We start from the raw sequence: 16,660 nt of genomic DNA, 5'->3' as shown, positions 1-16,660 counted from the left end.
GTCTGTATCATTGAATTAATATGTGCAGTCTGTATCATTGAAAGAATGCGTGCATGTTGTTTCATTGAATCAAGGTATAACGTTTGATTCTTCGAAAGAAATATTGAAGTTTGATTCGATAATTGAAAGAATGATGTTTGTTTCATTGAATGAAAGCGTTAAGCTAAAGTTATTGAATAAATGAGTGAAGTTTGTCTTCTTGAATTAGCACGCGCAATCTGTTTCATCGAATGAATGTGTGCAGTTTCTTTCATTGAATAACCGTGAGCAGTTTGTTTCACTGAATGAATGGAAAACGCTCAGCTCATTGAATTGACTCGTGCAGTTTGCCTCATTGAATGAATGCAGTTAGCACGTGGAAGAAGGTCTACTCATTTCATTAACACTTGCAATGTGTTTCATTGAATGAACGAGTGCAGTTTGATCACTAAATAAATGAATATTGTATAAGCCATTGAATGAATGAATTCAATATGTTGCATTTATTCAATGATTAAAGTTGGATCCCATGATTGAATGAACGCAGTTTGATTTATTGAGTGAAAGGGTTCCTCTCAAGACGTTGAATAAATGAGTGAAACGCTACTCATGGATTGAATACGTGCAGTGTGTTTTATTGAATTAACGGGTGCAATTCGTTTCCTTGAATCAATGCGTTAAACACGGAGCAAAAAATAAATAAGAGAAGCTAACATTGAAATAACACTTTGTGTTTGTTGCATTTGAATGAATGAGTTAATCGTGACTCATTGAATGTGACACACTTAATTCAATGTTAGAAGCTGATTGAATTAGGTCCTGCAGTCTGTATCATTGAATTAATATGTGCAGTCTGTATCATTGAATTAATATGTGCAGTCTGTATCATTGAAAGAATGCGTGCATGTTACATAGAACATAGAACATAGAAGGATACAGCGCAGTACAGGCCCTCCGGCCCTCGATGTTGCGCCGACCGAATCCTACCTAACCTATAACTTCCAAATGCCTATCCAATGCCCGCTTAAATGACCATAAAGAAGGAGAGTTCACCACTCATACGGGCAGGGCATTCCATGAACTCACAACACGCTGTGTGAAGAATCTACCCCTAACATCTGTCCTATACCTACCACCCCTTAATTTAAAGCTATGTCCCCTAGTAACACCTGACTCCATTAGTGGTAAAAGGTTCTTAGTATCTACCCTATCTAAACCCCTAATCATCTTATACACTTCTATCAGATCTCCCCTAAACCTTCTCTTCTCCAATGAGAACAGCCCCAAGTGCCTCAGCCTTTCCTCATAAGATTTTCCTACCATTCCAGGCAACATCCTGGTAAACCTCCTCTGCACTCGTTCTAAAGCTTCCACATCCTTCCTATAGTATGGCGACCAAAACTGCACACAATACTCCAGATGAGGCCGCACCAGAGTCTTATACAACTGCAACATGACCTCAGGACTCCGGAACTCAATTCCTCTGCCAATAAAGCCCAGTACACCATATGCCTTCCTCACAGCACTATTTACCTGGGTGGCAACTTTCAGAGATCTGTGTACATGGACACCAAGATCCCTCTGCTCATCCACACTACCAAGTAGCCTACCATTAGCCCAGTAATCCATCATCTTGTTATTCCTACCAAAGTGAACGACTTCGCACTTAGCTACATTGAATTCCATTTGCCACATTTCCGCCCAGCTCTGCAACTTATCTATCTATGTTGTTTCATTGAATCAAGGAATAACGTTTAATTCTTCGAAAGAAAGGTTGTAGTTTGATTCGATAATTGATAGAATGCAGCTTGTTCCATTGATTGAAAGCGTTAAGCTAAAGACATTGATTAAATGAGTGAAGCTTGTTTTATTGAATTAGAGCGCGCAGTCCGTTTCATTGAAATAATGTATGCCGAATCTTTCGTTGAATAGACGCGAGCAGTTTGTTTCATTGAATGAATGGCAAAAGCTCTACTCATTGAATAGAGACGTGCAGTGTGTTTTATTGAAAGAACGAGTGCTGTTTGATTCACTAAATAAATGAGTTTTGTTTCAGTCATTGAATGAATGAAGACATCTTGTTTCATTTATTCAATGATTAAAGTTGGATTCGCTGATTGAATGAACGCAGTTTGATTCATTGAGTGAAAGGGTTCCATCTCGAGTTGTCGAATACATGAGAGAAACTCTGCTCATGAAATGAATCCGTGCAGTGTGTTTTATTGAAAACACGGGTGCGATCAGTTCCCTTGAATGAATGCGTTAAACACGGAGCAAAGAATAAAGAAGAGAAGCTATCATTGAAATAACACTTGCTGTTTGTTGCATTTGAATGAATGAGTTAATCGTGACTCATTGAATGTTGTCACACTTAATTCAATGATAGAAGCTGATTGAATTAAGACCTGCAGTCTGTATCATTGAAAGAATGCGTGCATTTTGTTTCATTGAATCAAGGAATAACGTTTGATTTGTCGAAAGAATGGTTGAAGTTTCATTCAATAATTGAAAGAATGCAGCTTGTTTCATTGAATGAAAGCGTTAATCTAAAGACATTGAATAAATGAGTGAAGTTTGTCTTAGTGAATTAGCACGCGTAGTCCCTTTCATTGAAATAATATATGCAGAATCTTTCATTGAATAGATGCGAGCAGTTTGTTTCACTGAATGAATGGAAAACGCTTTACTCATTGAATAAACACGTGCAGTGTGTTTCATTGAATGAACGAGTTCAGTTTGATTGACTCAGTAAATGAGTTTTGTTTAAGTCATTGAATGAATGTATACCGTTTGTTTCATTTACTCAATAATAAAAGTTGGATTCAATGATTGATTGAACGCAGTTTGATTCAATGAGTGAAAGGGTTCATCTCGAGTCGTTGAATACATGGGAGAAACTCTGCTCATGAAATGAATCCGTGCAGTGTGTATTGTAGAATAAATGAGTGCTGTCAGTTTCCCTGAATAAATGCGTTAAACGCGGCGCAAAGAATAAATAAGAGTAGCTAACACTGAACTAACACTTGGTGCTTGTTGCAATTGAATGAATGAGTTACGCGTGACTCATTGAATTTGTCACACTTGAATTAATATGTGCAGTCTGTCTCATTGAAAGAATGCGTGCATGTTGTTTCATTGAATCAAGGTATAACGTTTGATTCTTCGAAAGAAATATTGAAGTTTGATTCGATAATTGAAAGAATGCTGTTTGTTTCATTGAATGAAAGCGTTAAGCTAAAGTTATTGAATAAATGAGTGAATTTTGTCTTCTTGAATTAGCACGCGCAATCTGTTTCATCGAAAGATTGTGTGCAGTTTCTTTCATTGAATAAACATGAGTAGTTTGTTTCACTGAATGAATGGCAAAAGCTCAGCTCATTGAATTAACTCGTGCAGTTTGTCTCATTGAATGAATGCAGTTAGCACGTGGAAGAAGGTCTACTCATTTCATTAACACTTGCAATGTGTTTCATTGAATGAACGAGTGCAGTTTGATCACTAAATAAATGAATATTGTTTAAGCCATTGAATGAATGAATTCAATATGTTTCATTTATTCAATGATTAAAGTTGGATTCCATGATTGAATGAACGCAGTTTGATTTATTGAGTGAAAGGGTTCCTCTCAAGACGTTGAATAAATGAGTGAAACTCTACTCATGGCTTGAATACGTGCAGTGTGTTTTATTGAATTTTATTGAGTTAATTCAAGGTGCAATTCGTTTCCTTGAATCAATGCGTTAAAAACGGAGCAAAAAATAAATAAGAGAAGCTAACATTGAAATAACACTTTGTGTTTGTTGCATTTGAATGAATGAGTTAATCGTGACTCATTGAATGTGACATACGTAATTCAATGTTAGAAGCTGATTGACTTAAGTCCTGCAGTCTGTATCATTGAATTAATATCTGCAGTCTGTATCATTGAAAGAATGCGTTCATGTTGTTTCATTGAATCAAGGAATAACGTTTGATTTATCGAAAGAAAGGTTGTAGTTTCATTCAATAATTGAAAGAATGCAGCTTGTTTCATTGAATGAAAGCGTTAATCTAAAGACATTGAATAGATGAGTGAAGTTTGTCTTATTGAATTAGCACGCGCAATCTGTTTCATTGAATGAATGTGTGCAGTTTCTTTCGTTGAATAAACGCGAGCAGTTTGCTTCATTGAATGAATGCAGTTAGCACGTGGAAGAAGGTCTACTCATTTCATTAACACTTGCAGTGTGTTTCATTGAATGAACGAGTGCAGTTTGATCACTAAATTAATGAATATTGTTTAAGACATTGAATGAATTAATTCAAGATGTTTCATTGAAAAAATGCGTGCATTTTGTTTCATTCAATAAAAGCATAACATTTGTTTCTTCGAAAGAAAGGTTGAAGTTTGATTCAATAATTGAAAGAATGCACCTTGTTTCATTGAATGAAACCGATAAGCTAAAGACATTGAATGCATGTGTGAAGCTTGTCTTATTGAATTAGCGCGCGAAAGTCCCTTGAATTGAAAAAATGTTGCAGAATCTTTCATTGAATAAACACGTGCAGTGTGTTTCATTGAATGAACGAGTGCAGCTTGATTGACTCAATAAATGAGTTTTGTTTAAGTCATTGAATGAATGAATACAGTTTGTTTCATTTATTCAATGACTAAAGTTGGATTCAATGAATAAATGGGTGCTGTCAGTTTCCCTGAATAAATGCGTTAAACGCGGGGCATAGAATAAATAAGAGAAGCTAACACTGAACTAACACTTGGTGTTTGTTGCATTTGAATGAATGAGTTAAGCGTGACACATTGAATTTGTCAGACTTAATGCAATGATAGAAGCCGATTGAATTAAGACCTGCAGTCTGTATCATTGAATTAATATGTGCAGTCTGTATCATTGAAAGAATGCGTGCATTTTGTGTCATTGAATCAATGTATAACGTTTGATTCTTCGAAAGAAATATTGAAGTTTGATTCGATAATTGAAAGAATGCAGTTTGTTTCATTGAATGAAGGCGTTAAGCTAAAGTTATTGAATAAATGAGTGAAGTTTTCTTCTTGAATTAGCACGCGCAATCTGTTTCATCGAAAAATTGTGTGCAGTTTCTTTCATTGAATAAACGTGAGCAGTTTGTTACATTGAATGAATGGCAAAAGCTCAGCTCATTGAATTAACTCGTGCAGTTTGTCTCATTGAATGAATGCAGTTAGCATATGGAAGAAGGTCTACTCATTTCATTAACACTTGCAATGTGTTTCATTGAATGAACGAGTGCAGTTTGATCACTAAATTAATGAATAATGTTTAAGCCATTGAATGAATGAATTAAATGTGTTTCATTTATTCAATGATTAAAGTTAGATCCCATGATTGAATGAACGCAGTTTGATTTATTGAGTGAAAGGGTTCCTCTCAAGACGTTGAATAAATGAGTGAAACTCTGCTCATGGATAGAATACGTGCAGTGTGTTTTATTGAATTAACGGGTGCAATTCGTTTCCTTAAATCAATGCGTTAAACACGGAGCAAAAATAAATAAGAGAAGCTAACATTGAAATAACACTTGGTTTTTGTTGCATTTGAATGAATGATTTAATCGTGACATATTGAATGTGTCACACTTAATTCAATGTTAGAAGCTGATTGAATTAAGTCCTGCAGTCTGTATCATTGAATTAATATGTGCAGTCTGTATCATTGAAAGAATGCGTGCATGTTGTTTCATTGAATCAAGGAATAACGTTTAATTCTTCGAAAGAAAGGTTGAAGGTTGATACAATAATTGAAAGAATGCGGCTTGTTTCATTGATTGAAAGCGTTAAGCTAAAGACATTGAATAAATGAGTGGAGCCTGTTTTATTGATTTAGCACGCGCAGTCCGTTTCATTGAAATAATGTATGCAGAAACTTTCATTGAATAGACGCGAGCAGTTTGTGTCATTGAATGAATGGAAAATGCTCTAAATAGATGAATATTGTTTATGTCACTGAATGAAGGAATTCAGTATGTTTCATTTATTCAATGATTAAAGTTGAATTCAATGATTGAATGAACGCAGTTTGATTCATTGAGTGAAAGGGTTCCTCTCAAGACGTCCAATAAATGAGTGAAACTCTGTTCATGAAATGAATCCGTTCAGTGAGTTATATTGAATAAATGGGTGCAGTCAGTTTCCATGAATGAATGCGTTAAACACGGAGCAAAGAACAAATAAGAGAATCTAGCATTGAAATAACACTTGGTGTTTGTTGCATTTGAATGAATGAGTTAATCGTGACTCATTGAATGTTGTCACACTTAATTCAATGATAGGTTAAGATTGAATTAAGACCTGCAGTCTGTATCATTGAATTAACATGTGCAGTCTTTATCATTGAAAGAATGCGTGCATTTTGTTTCATTGAATCAAGTAATAACGTTTGATTTGTCGAAAGAATGGTTGAAGTTTCATTCAATAATTGAAAGAATGCAGCTTGTTTCATTGAATGAAAACGTTAATCTAAAGACATTGAATAAATGAGTGAAGTTTGTCTTAGTGAATTAGCACGCGTAGTCCCTTTCATTGAAATAATATATGCAGAATCATTCATTGAATAGATGCGAGCAGTTTGTTTCACTGAATGAATGGAAAACGCTCTACTCATTGAATGAACACGTGCAGTGTGTTTCTTTGAATGAACGAGTGCAGTTTGATTGACTATATAAATGAGTTTTGTTTCAGTCATTGAATGAATGAATACAGCTTGTTTCATTTATACAATGATTGAAGTTGGATTCAATGATTGAATGAACGCAGTTTGATTCATTAAGTGAAAGTGTTCATCTCGAGTCGTTGAATACATGAGAGAAACTCTGCTCATGAAATGAATCCGTGCAGTGTGTTTTATAGAATAAATGGGTGCAGACAGTTTCCTTGAATAAATGCGTTAAACGCGGAGCAAAGAATAAATAAGAGAAGCTAACACTGAAATAACACTTAGTTTGTCTTCTTAACTAGCACGCGCAATCTGTTTCATCGAATGAATGTGTGCAGTTTCTTTCATTGAATAAACGCGAGCAGTTTGCTTCATTGAATGAATGCAGTTAGCACGTGGAAGAAGGTCTACTCATTTCATTAACACTCGCAGTGTGTTTCATTGAATGAACGAGTGCAGTTTGATCCCTAAATAAATGAATATTGTTTAAGTCATTGAATGAATGAATTCAAGATGTTTCATTGAAAAAATGCGTGCATTTTGTTTCATTGAATAAAGGCATAACATTTGATTCTTCGAAAGAAAGGTTGAAGTTTGATTCAATAATTGAAAGAATGCACCTTGTTTCGTTGAATGAAAACGATAAGCTAAAGACATTGAATGCATGTGTGAAGCTTGTCTTATTGAATTAGCGCGCGCAAGTCCCTTTCATTGAAATAATGTGTGCAGAATCTTACATTGAATGGACGCGAGCAGTTTGTTTCACTGAATGAATGGAAAACGCTCTACTCATTGAATAAACACGTGCAGTGTGTTTCATTGAATGAACGAGTGCAGCTTGATTGACTCAATAAATGAGTTTTGTTTAAGTCATTGAATGAATGAATACAGTTTGTTTCATTTATTCGATGATTAAAGTTGGATTCAATGATTGAATGAACGCAGTTTGATTTATTGTGTGAAAGTGTTCCTCTCAAGACGTTCAATAAATGAGTGAAACTCTGCTCATGAAATGAATCCGTGCAGTCTGTATTATAGGGTGCTGTCAGTTTCCCTGAATAAATGCGTTAAACGCGGGGCAAAGAATAAATAAGAGAAGCTAACACTGAACTAACACTTTGTGCTTGTTGCAATTGAATGAATGAGTTAAGCGTGACTCATTGAATTTGTCAGACTTAATTCAATGATAGAAGCTGATTGAATTAAGACCTGCAGTCTGTATCATTGAATTAATATGTGCAGTCTGTATCATTGAAAGAATGCGTGCATGTTGTTTCATTGAATCAAGGTATAACGTTTGATTCTTCGAAAGAAATATTGAAGTTTGATTCGATAATTGAAAGAATGATGTTTGTTTCATTGAATGAAAGCGTTAAGCTAAAGTTATTGAATAAATGAGTGAAGTTTGTCTTCTTGAATTAGCACGCGCAATCTGTTTCATCGAATGAATGTGTGCAGTTTCTTTCATTGAATAACCGTGAGCAGTTTGTTTCACTGAATGAATGGAAAACGCTCAGCTCATTGAATTGACTCGTGCAGTTTGCCTCATTGAATGAATGCAGTTAGCACGTGGAAGAAGGTCTACTCATTTCATTAACACTTGCAATGTGTTTCATTGAATGAACGAGTGCAGTTTGATCACTAAATAAATGAATATTGTATAAGCCATTGAATGAATGAATTCAATATGTTGCATTTATTCAATGATTAAAGTTGGATCCCATGATTGAATGAACGCAGTTTGATTTATTGAGTGAAAGGGTTCCTCTCAAGACGTTGAATAAATGAGTGAAACGCTACTCATGGATTGAATACGTGCAGTGTGTTTTATTGAATTAACGGGTGCAATTCGTTTCCTTGAATCAATGCGTTAAACACGGAGCAAAAAATAAATAAGAGAAGCTAACATTGAAATAACACTTTGTGTTTGTTGCATTTGAATGAATGAGTTAATCGTGACTCATTGAATGTGACACACTTAATTCAATGTTAGAAGCTGATTGAATTAGGTCCTGCAGTCTGTATCATTGAATTAATATGTGCAGTCTGTATCATTGAATTAATATGTGCAGTCTGTATCATTGAAAGAATGCGTGCATGTTACATAGAACATAGAACATAGAAGGATACAGCGCAGTACAGGCCCTCCGGCCCTCGATGTTGCGCCGACCGAATCCTACCTAACCTATAACTTCCAAATGCCTATCCAATGCCCGCTTAAATGACCATAAAGAAGGAGAGTTCACCACTCATACGGGCAGGGCATTCCATGAACTCACAACACGCTGTGTGAAGAATCTACCCCTAACATCTGTCCTATACCTACCACCCCTTAATTTAAAGCTATGTCCCCTAGTAACACCTGACTCCATTAGTGGTAAAAGGTTCTTAGTATCTACCCTATCTAAACCCCTAATCATCTTATACACTTCTATCAGATCTCCCCTAAACCTTCTCTTCTCCAATGAGAACAGCCCCAAGTGCCTCAGCCTTTCCTCATAAGATTTTCCTACCATTCCAGGCAACATCCTGGTAAACCTCCTCTGCACTCGTTCTAAAGCTTCCACATCCTTCCTATAGTATGGCGACCAAAACTGCACACAATACTCCAGATGAGGCCGCACCAGAGTCTTATACAACTGCAACATGACCTCAGGACTCCGGAACTCAATTCCTCTGCCAATAAAGCCCAGTACACCATATGCCTTCCTCACAGCACTATTTACCTGGGTGGCAACTTTCAGAGATCTGTGTACATGGACACCAAGATCCCTCTGCTCATCCACACTACCAAGTAGCCTACCATTAGCCCAGTAATCCATCATCTTGTTATTCCTACCAAAGTGAACGACTTCGCACTTAGCTACATTGAATTCCATTTGCCACATTTCCGCCCAGCTCTGCAACTTATCTATCTATGTTGTTTCATTGAATCAAGGAATAACGTTTAATTCTTCGAAAGAAAGGTTGTAGTTTGATTCGATAATTGATAGAATGCAGCTTGTTCCATTGATTGAAAGCGTTAAGCTAAAGACATTGATTAAATGAGTGAAGCTTGTTTTATTGAATTAGAGCGCGCAGTCCGTTTCATTGAAATAATGTATGCCGAATCTTTCGTTGAATAGACGCGAGCAGTTTGTTTCATTGAATGAATGGCAAAAGCTCTACTCATTGAATAGAGACGTGCAGTGTGTTTTATTGAAAGAACGAGTGCTGTTTGATTCACTAAATAAATGAGTTTTGTTTCAGTCATTGAATGAATGAAGACATCTTGTTTCATTTATTCAATGATTAAAGTTGGATTCGCTGATTGAATGAACGCAGTTTGATTCATTGAGTGAAAGGGTTCCATCTCGAGTTGTCGAATACATGAGAGAAACTCTGCTCATGAAATGAATCCGTGCAGTGTGTTTTATTGAAAACACGGGTGCGATCAGTTCCCTTGAATGAATGCGTTAAACACGGAGCAAAGAATAAAGAAGAGAAGCTATCATTGAAATAACACTTGCTGTTTGTTGCATTTGAATGAATGAGTTAATCGTGACTCATTGAATGTTGTCACACTTAATTCAATGATAGAAGCTGATTGAATTAAGACCTGCAGTCTGTATCATTGAAAGAATGCGTGCATTTTGTTTCATTGAATCAAGGAATAACGTTTGATTTGTCGAAAGAATGGTTGAAGTTTCATTCAATAATTGAAAGAATGCAGCTTGTTTCATTGAATGAAAGCGTTAATCTAAAGACATTGAATAAATGAGTGAAGTTTGTCTTAGTGAATTAGCACGCGTAGTCCCTTTCATTGAAATAATATATGCAGAATCTTTCATTGAATAGATGCGAGCAGTTTGTTTCACTGAATGAATGGAAAACGCTTTACTCATTGAATAAACACGTGCAGTGTGTTTCATTGAATGAACGAGTTCAGTTTGATTGACTCAGTAAATGAGTTTTGTTTAAGTCATTGAATGAATGTATACCGTTTGTTTCATTTACTCAATAATAAAAGTTGGATTCAATGATTGATTGAACGCAGTTTGATTCAATGAGTGAAAGGGTTCATCTCGAGTCGTTGAATACATGGGAGAAACTCTGCTCATGAAATGAATCCGTGCAGTGTGTATTGTAGAATAAATGAGTGCTGTCAGTTTCCCTGAATAAATGCGTTAAACGCGGCGCAAAGAATAAATAAGAGTAGCTAACACTGAACTAACACTTGGTGCTTGTTGCAATTGAATGAATGAGTTACGCGTGACTCATTGAATTTGTCACACTTGAATTAATATGTGCAGTCTGTCTCATTGAAAGAATGCGTGCATGTTGTTTCATTGAATCAAGGTATAACGTTTGATTCTTCGAAAGAAATATTGAAGTTTGATTCGATAATTGAAAGAATGCTGTTTGTTTCATTGAATGAAAGCGTTAAGCTAAAGTTATTGAATAAATGAGTGAATTTTGTCTTCTTGAATTAGCACGCGCAATCTGTTTCATCGAAAGATTGTGTGCAGTTTCTTTCATTGAATAAACATGAGTAGTTTGTTTCACTGAATGAATGGCAAAAGCTCAGCTCATTGAATTAACTCGTGCAGTTTGTCTCATTGAATGAATGCAGTTAGCACGTGGAAGAAGGTCTACTCATTTCATTAACACTTGCAATGTGTTTCATTGAATGAACGAGTGCAGTTTGATCACTAAATAAATGAATATTGTTTAAGCCATTGAATGAATGAATTCAATATGTTTCATTTATTCAATGATTAAAGTTGGATTCCATGATTGAATGAACGCAGTTTGATTTATTGAGTGAAAGGGTTCCTCTCAAGACGTTGAATAAATGAGTGAAACTCTACTCATGGCTTGAATACGTGCAGTGTGTTTTATTGAATTTTATTGAGTTAATTCAAGGTGCAATTCGTTTCCTTGAATCAATGCGTTAAAAACGGAGCAAAAAATAAATAAGAGAAGCTAACATTGAAATAACACTTTGTGTTTGTTGCATTTGAATGAATGAGTTAATCGTGACTCATTGAATGTGACATACGTAATTCAATGTTAGAAGCTGATTGACTTAAGTCCTGCAGTCTGTATCATTGAATTAATATCTGCAGTCTGTATCATTGAAAGAATGCGTTCATGTTGTTTCATTGAATCAAGGAATAACGTTTGATTTATCGAAAGAAAGGTTGTAGTTTCATTCAATAATTGAAAGAATGCAGCTTGTTTCATTGAATGAAAGCGTTAATCTAAAGACATTGAATAGATGAGTGAAGTTTGTCTTATTGAATTAGCACGCGCAATCTGTTTCATTGAATGAATGTGTGCAGTTTCTTTCGTTGAATAAACGCGAGCAGTTTGCTTCATTGAATGAATGCAGTTAGCACGTGGAAGAAGGTCTACTCATTTCATTAACACTTGCAGTGTGTTTCATTGAATGAACGAGTGCAGTTTGATCACTAAATTAATGAATATTGTTTAAGACATTGAATGAATTAATTCAAGATGTTTCATTGAAAAAATGCGTGCATTTTGTTTCATTCAATAAAAGCATAACATTTGTTTCTTCGAAAGAAAGGTTGAAGTTTGATTCAATAATTGAAAGAATGCACCTTGTTTCATTGAATGAAACCGATAAGCTAAAGACATTGAATGCATGTGTGAAGCTTGTCTTATTGAATTAGCGCGCGAAAGTCCCTTGAATTGAAAAAATGTTGCAGAATCTTTCATTGAATAAACACGTGCAGTGTGTTTCATTGAATGAACGAGTGCAGCTTGATTGACTCAATAAATGAGTTTTGTTTAAGTCATTGAATGAATGAATACAGTTTGTTTCATTTATTCAATGACTAAAGTTGGATTCAATGAATAAATGGGTGCTGTCAGTTTCCCTGAATAAATGCGTTAAACGCGGGGCATAGAATAAATAAGAGAAGCTAACACTGAACTAACACTTGGTGTTTGTTGCATTTGAATGAATGAGTTAAGCGTGACACATTGAATTTGTCAGACTTAATGCAATGATAGAAGCCGATTGAATTAAGACCTGCAGTCTGTATCATTGAATTAATATGTGCAGTCTGTATCATTGAAAGAATGCGTGCATTTTGTGTCATTGAATCAATGTATAACGTTTGATTCTTCGAAAGAAATATTGAAGTTTGATTCGATAATTGAAAGAATGCAGTTTGTTTCATTGAATGAAGGCGTTAAGCTAAAGTTATTGAATAAATGAGTGAAGTTTTCTTCTTGAATTAGCACGCGCAATCTGTTTCATCGAAAAATTGTGTGCAGTTTCTTTCATTGAATAAACGTGAGCAGTTTGTTACATTGAATGAATGGCAAAAGCTCAGCTCATTGAATTAACTCGTGCAGTTTGTCTCATTGAATGAATGCAGTTAGCATATGGAAGAAGGTCTACTCATTTCATTAACACTTGCAATGTGTTTCATTGAATGAACGAGTGCAGTTTGATCACTAAATTAATGAATAATGTTTAAGCCATTGAATGAATGAATTAAATGTGTTTCATTTATTCAATGATTAAAGTTAGATCCCATGATTGAATGAACGCAGTTTGATTTATTGAGTGAAAGGGTTCCTCTCAAGACGTTGAATAAATGAGTGAAACTCTGCTCATGGATAGAATACGTGCAGTGTGTTTTATTGAATTAACGGGTGCAATTCGTTTCCTTAAATCAATGCGTTAAACACGGAGCAAAAATAAATAAGAGAAGCTAACATTGAAATAACACTTGGTTTTTGTTGCATTTGAATGAATGATTTAATCGTGACATATTGAATGTGTCACACTTAATTCAATGTTAGAAGCTGATTGAATTAAGTCCTGCAGTCTGTATCATTGAATTAATATGTGCAGTCTGTATCATTGAAAGAATGCGTGCATGTTGTTTCATTGAATCAAGGAATAACGTTTAATTCTTCGAAAGAAAGGTTGAAGGTTGATACAATAATTGAAAGAATGCGGCTTGTTTCATTGATTGAAAGCGTTAAGCTAAAGACATTGAATAAATGAGTGGAGCCTGTTTTATTGATTTAGCACGCGCAGTCCGTTTCATTGAAATAATGTATGCAGAAACTTTCATTGAATAGACGCGAGCAGTTTGTGTCATTGAATGAATGGAAAATGCTCTAAATAGATGAATATTGTTTATGTCACTGAATGAAGGAATTCAGTATGTTTCATTTATTCAATGATTAAAGTTGAATTCAATGATTGAATGAACGCAGTTTGATTCATTGAGTGAAAGGGTTCCTCTCAAGACGTCCAATAAATGAGTGAAACTCTGTTCATGAAATGAATCCGTTCAGTGAGTTATATTGAATAAATGGGTGCAGTCAGTTTCCATGAATGAATGCGTTAAACACGGAGCAAAGAACAAATAAGAGAATCTAGCATTGAAATAACACTTGGTGTTTGTTGCATTTGAATGAATGAGTTAATCGTGACTCATTGAATGTTGTCACACTTAATTCAATGATAGGTTAAGATTGAATTAAGACCTGCAGTCTGTATCATTGAATTAACATGTGCAGTCTTTATCATTGAAAGAATGCGTGCATTTTGTTTCATTGAATCAAGTAATAACGTTTGATTTGTCGAAAGAATGGTTGAAGTTTCATTCAATAATTGAAAGAATGCAGCTTGTTTCATTGAATGAAAACGTTAATCTAAAGACATTGAATAAATGAGTGAAGTTTGTCTTAGTGAATTAGCACGCGTAGTCCCTTTCATTGAAATAATATATGCAGAATCATTCATTGAATAGATGCGAGCTGTTTGTTTCACTGAATGAATGGAAAACGCTCTACTCATTGAATGAACACGTGCAGTGTGTTTCTTTGAATGAACGAGTGCAGTTTGATTGACTATATAAATGAGTTTTGTTTCAGTCATTGAATGAATGAATACAGCTTGTTTCATTTATACAATGATTGAAGTTGGATTCAATGATTGAATGAACGCAGTTTGATTCATTAAGTGAAAGTGTTCATCTCGAGTCGTTGAATACATGAGAGAAACTCTGCTCATGAAATGAATCCGTGCAGTGTGTTTTATAGAATAAATGGGTGCAGACAGTTTCCTTGAATAAATGCGTTAAACGCGGAGCAAAGAATAAATAAGAGAAGCTAACACTGAAATAACACTAAGTTTGTCTTCTTAACTAGCACGCGCAATCTGTTTCATCGAATGAATGTGTGCAGTTTCTTTCATTGAATAAACGCGAGCAGTTTGCTTCATTGAATGAATGCAGTTAGCACGTGGAAGAAGGTCTACTCATTTCATTAACACTCGCAGTGTGTTTCATTGAATGAACGAGTGCAGTTTGATCCCTAAATAAATGAATATTGTTTAAGTCATTGAATGAATGAATTCAAGATGTTTCATTGAAAAAATGCGTGCATTTTGTTTCATTGAATAAAGGCATAACATTTGATTCTTCGAAAGAAAGGTTGAAGTTTGATTCAATAATTGAAAGAATGCACCTTGTTTCGTTGAATGAAAACGATAAGCTAAAGACATTGAATGCATGTGTGAAGCTTGTCTTATTGAATTAGCGCGCGCAAGTCCCTTTCATTGAAATAATGTGTGCAGAATCTTACATTGAATGGACGCGAGCAGTTTGTTTCACTGAATGAATGGAAAACGCTCTACTCATTGAATAAACACGTGCAGTGTGTTTCATTGAATGAACGAGTGCAGCTTGATTGACTCAATAAATGAGTTTTGTTTAAGTCATTGAATGAATGAATACAGTTTGTTTCATTTATTCGATGATTAAAGTTGGATTCAATGATTGAATGAACTCAGTTTGATTTATTGTGTGAAAGTGTTCCTCTCAAGACGTTCAATAAATGAGTGAAACTCTGCTCATGAAATGAATCCGTGCAGTCTGTATTATAGGGTGCTGTCAGTTTCCCTGAATAAATGCGTTAAACGCGGGGCAAAGAATAAATAAGAGAAGCTAACACTGAACTAACACTTTGTGCTTGTTGCAATTGAATGAATGAGTTAAGCGTGACTCATTGAATTTGTCAGACTTAATTCAATGATAGAAGCTGATTGAATTAAGACCTGCAGTCTGTATCATTGAATTAATATGTGCAGTCTGTATCATTGAAAGAATGCGTGCATGTTGTTTCATTGAATCAAGGTATAACGTTTGATTCTTCGAAAGAAATATTGAAGTTTGATTCGATAATTGAAAGAATGATGTTTGTTTCATTGAATGAAAGCGTTAAGCTAAAGTTATTGAATAAATGAGTGAAGTTTGTCTTCTTGAATTAGCACGCGCAATCTGTTTCATCGAATGAATGTGTGCAGTTTCTTTCATTGAATAACCGTGAGCAGTTTGTTTCACTGAATGAATGGAAAACGCTCAGCTCATTGAATTGACTCGTGCAGTTTGCCTCATTGAATGAATGCAGTTAGCACGTGGAAGAAGGTCTACTCATTTCATTAACACTTGCAATGTGTTTCATTGAATGAACGAGTGCAGTTTGATCACTAAATAAATGAATATTGTATAAGCCATTGAATGAATGAATTCAATATGTTGCATTTATTCAATGATTAAAGTTGGATCCCATGATTGAATGAACGCAGTTTGATTTATTGAGTGAAAGGGTTCCTCTCAAGACGTTGAATAAATGAGTGAAACGCTACTCATGGATTGAATACGTGCAGTGTGTTTTATTGAATTAACGGGTGCAATTCGTTTCCTTGAATCAATGCGTTAAACACGGAGCAAAAAATAAATAAGAGAAGCTAACATTGAAATAACACTTTGTGTTTGTTGCATTTGAATGAATGAGTTAATCGTGACTCATTGAATGTGACACACTTAATTCAATGTTAGAAGCTGATTGAATTAGGTCCTGCAGTCTGTATCATTGAATTAATATGTGCAGTCTGTATCATTGAATTAATATGTGCAGTCTGTATCATTGAAAGAATGCGTGCATGTTACATAGAA

This window comes from Hemiscyllium ocellatum, chromosome 21 (assembly GCF_020745735.1).
Source record: "Hemiscyllium ocellatum isolate sHemOce1 chromosome 21, sHemOce1.pat.X.cur, whole genome shotgun sequence".
NCBI classification, from domain to species: Eukaryota; Metazoa; Chordata; class Chondrichthyes; order Orectolobiformes; family Hemiscylliidae; genus Hemiscyllium; species Hemiscyllium ocellatum.
Note: the sequence above shows the minus strand (reverse complement) of the source record.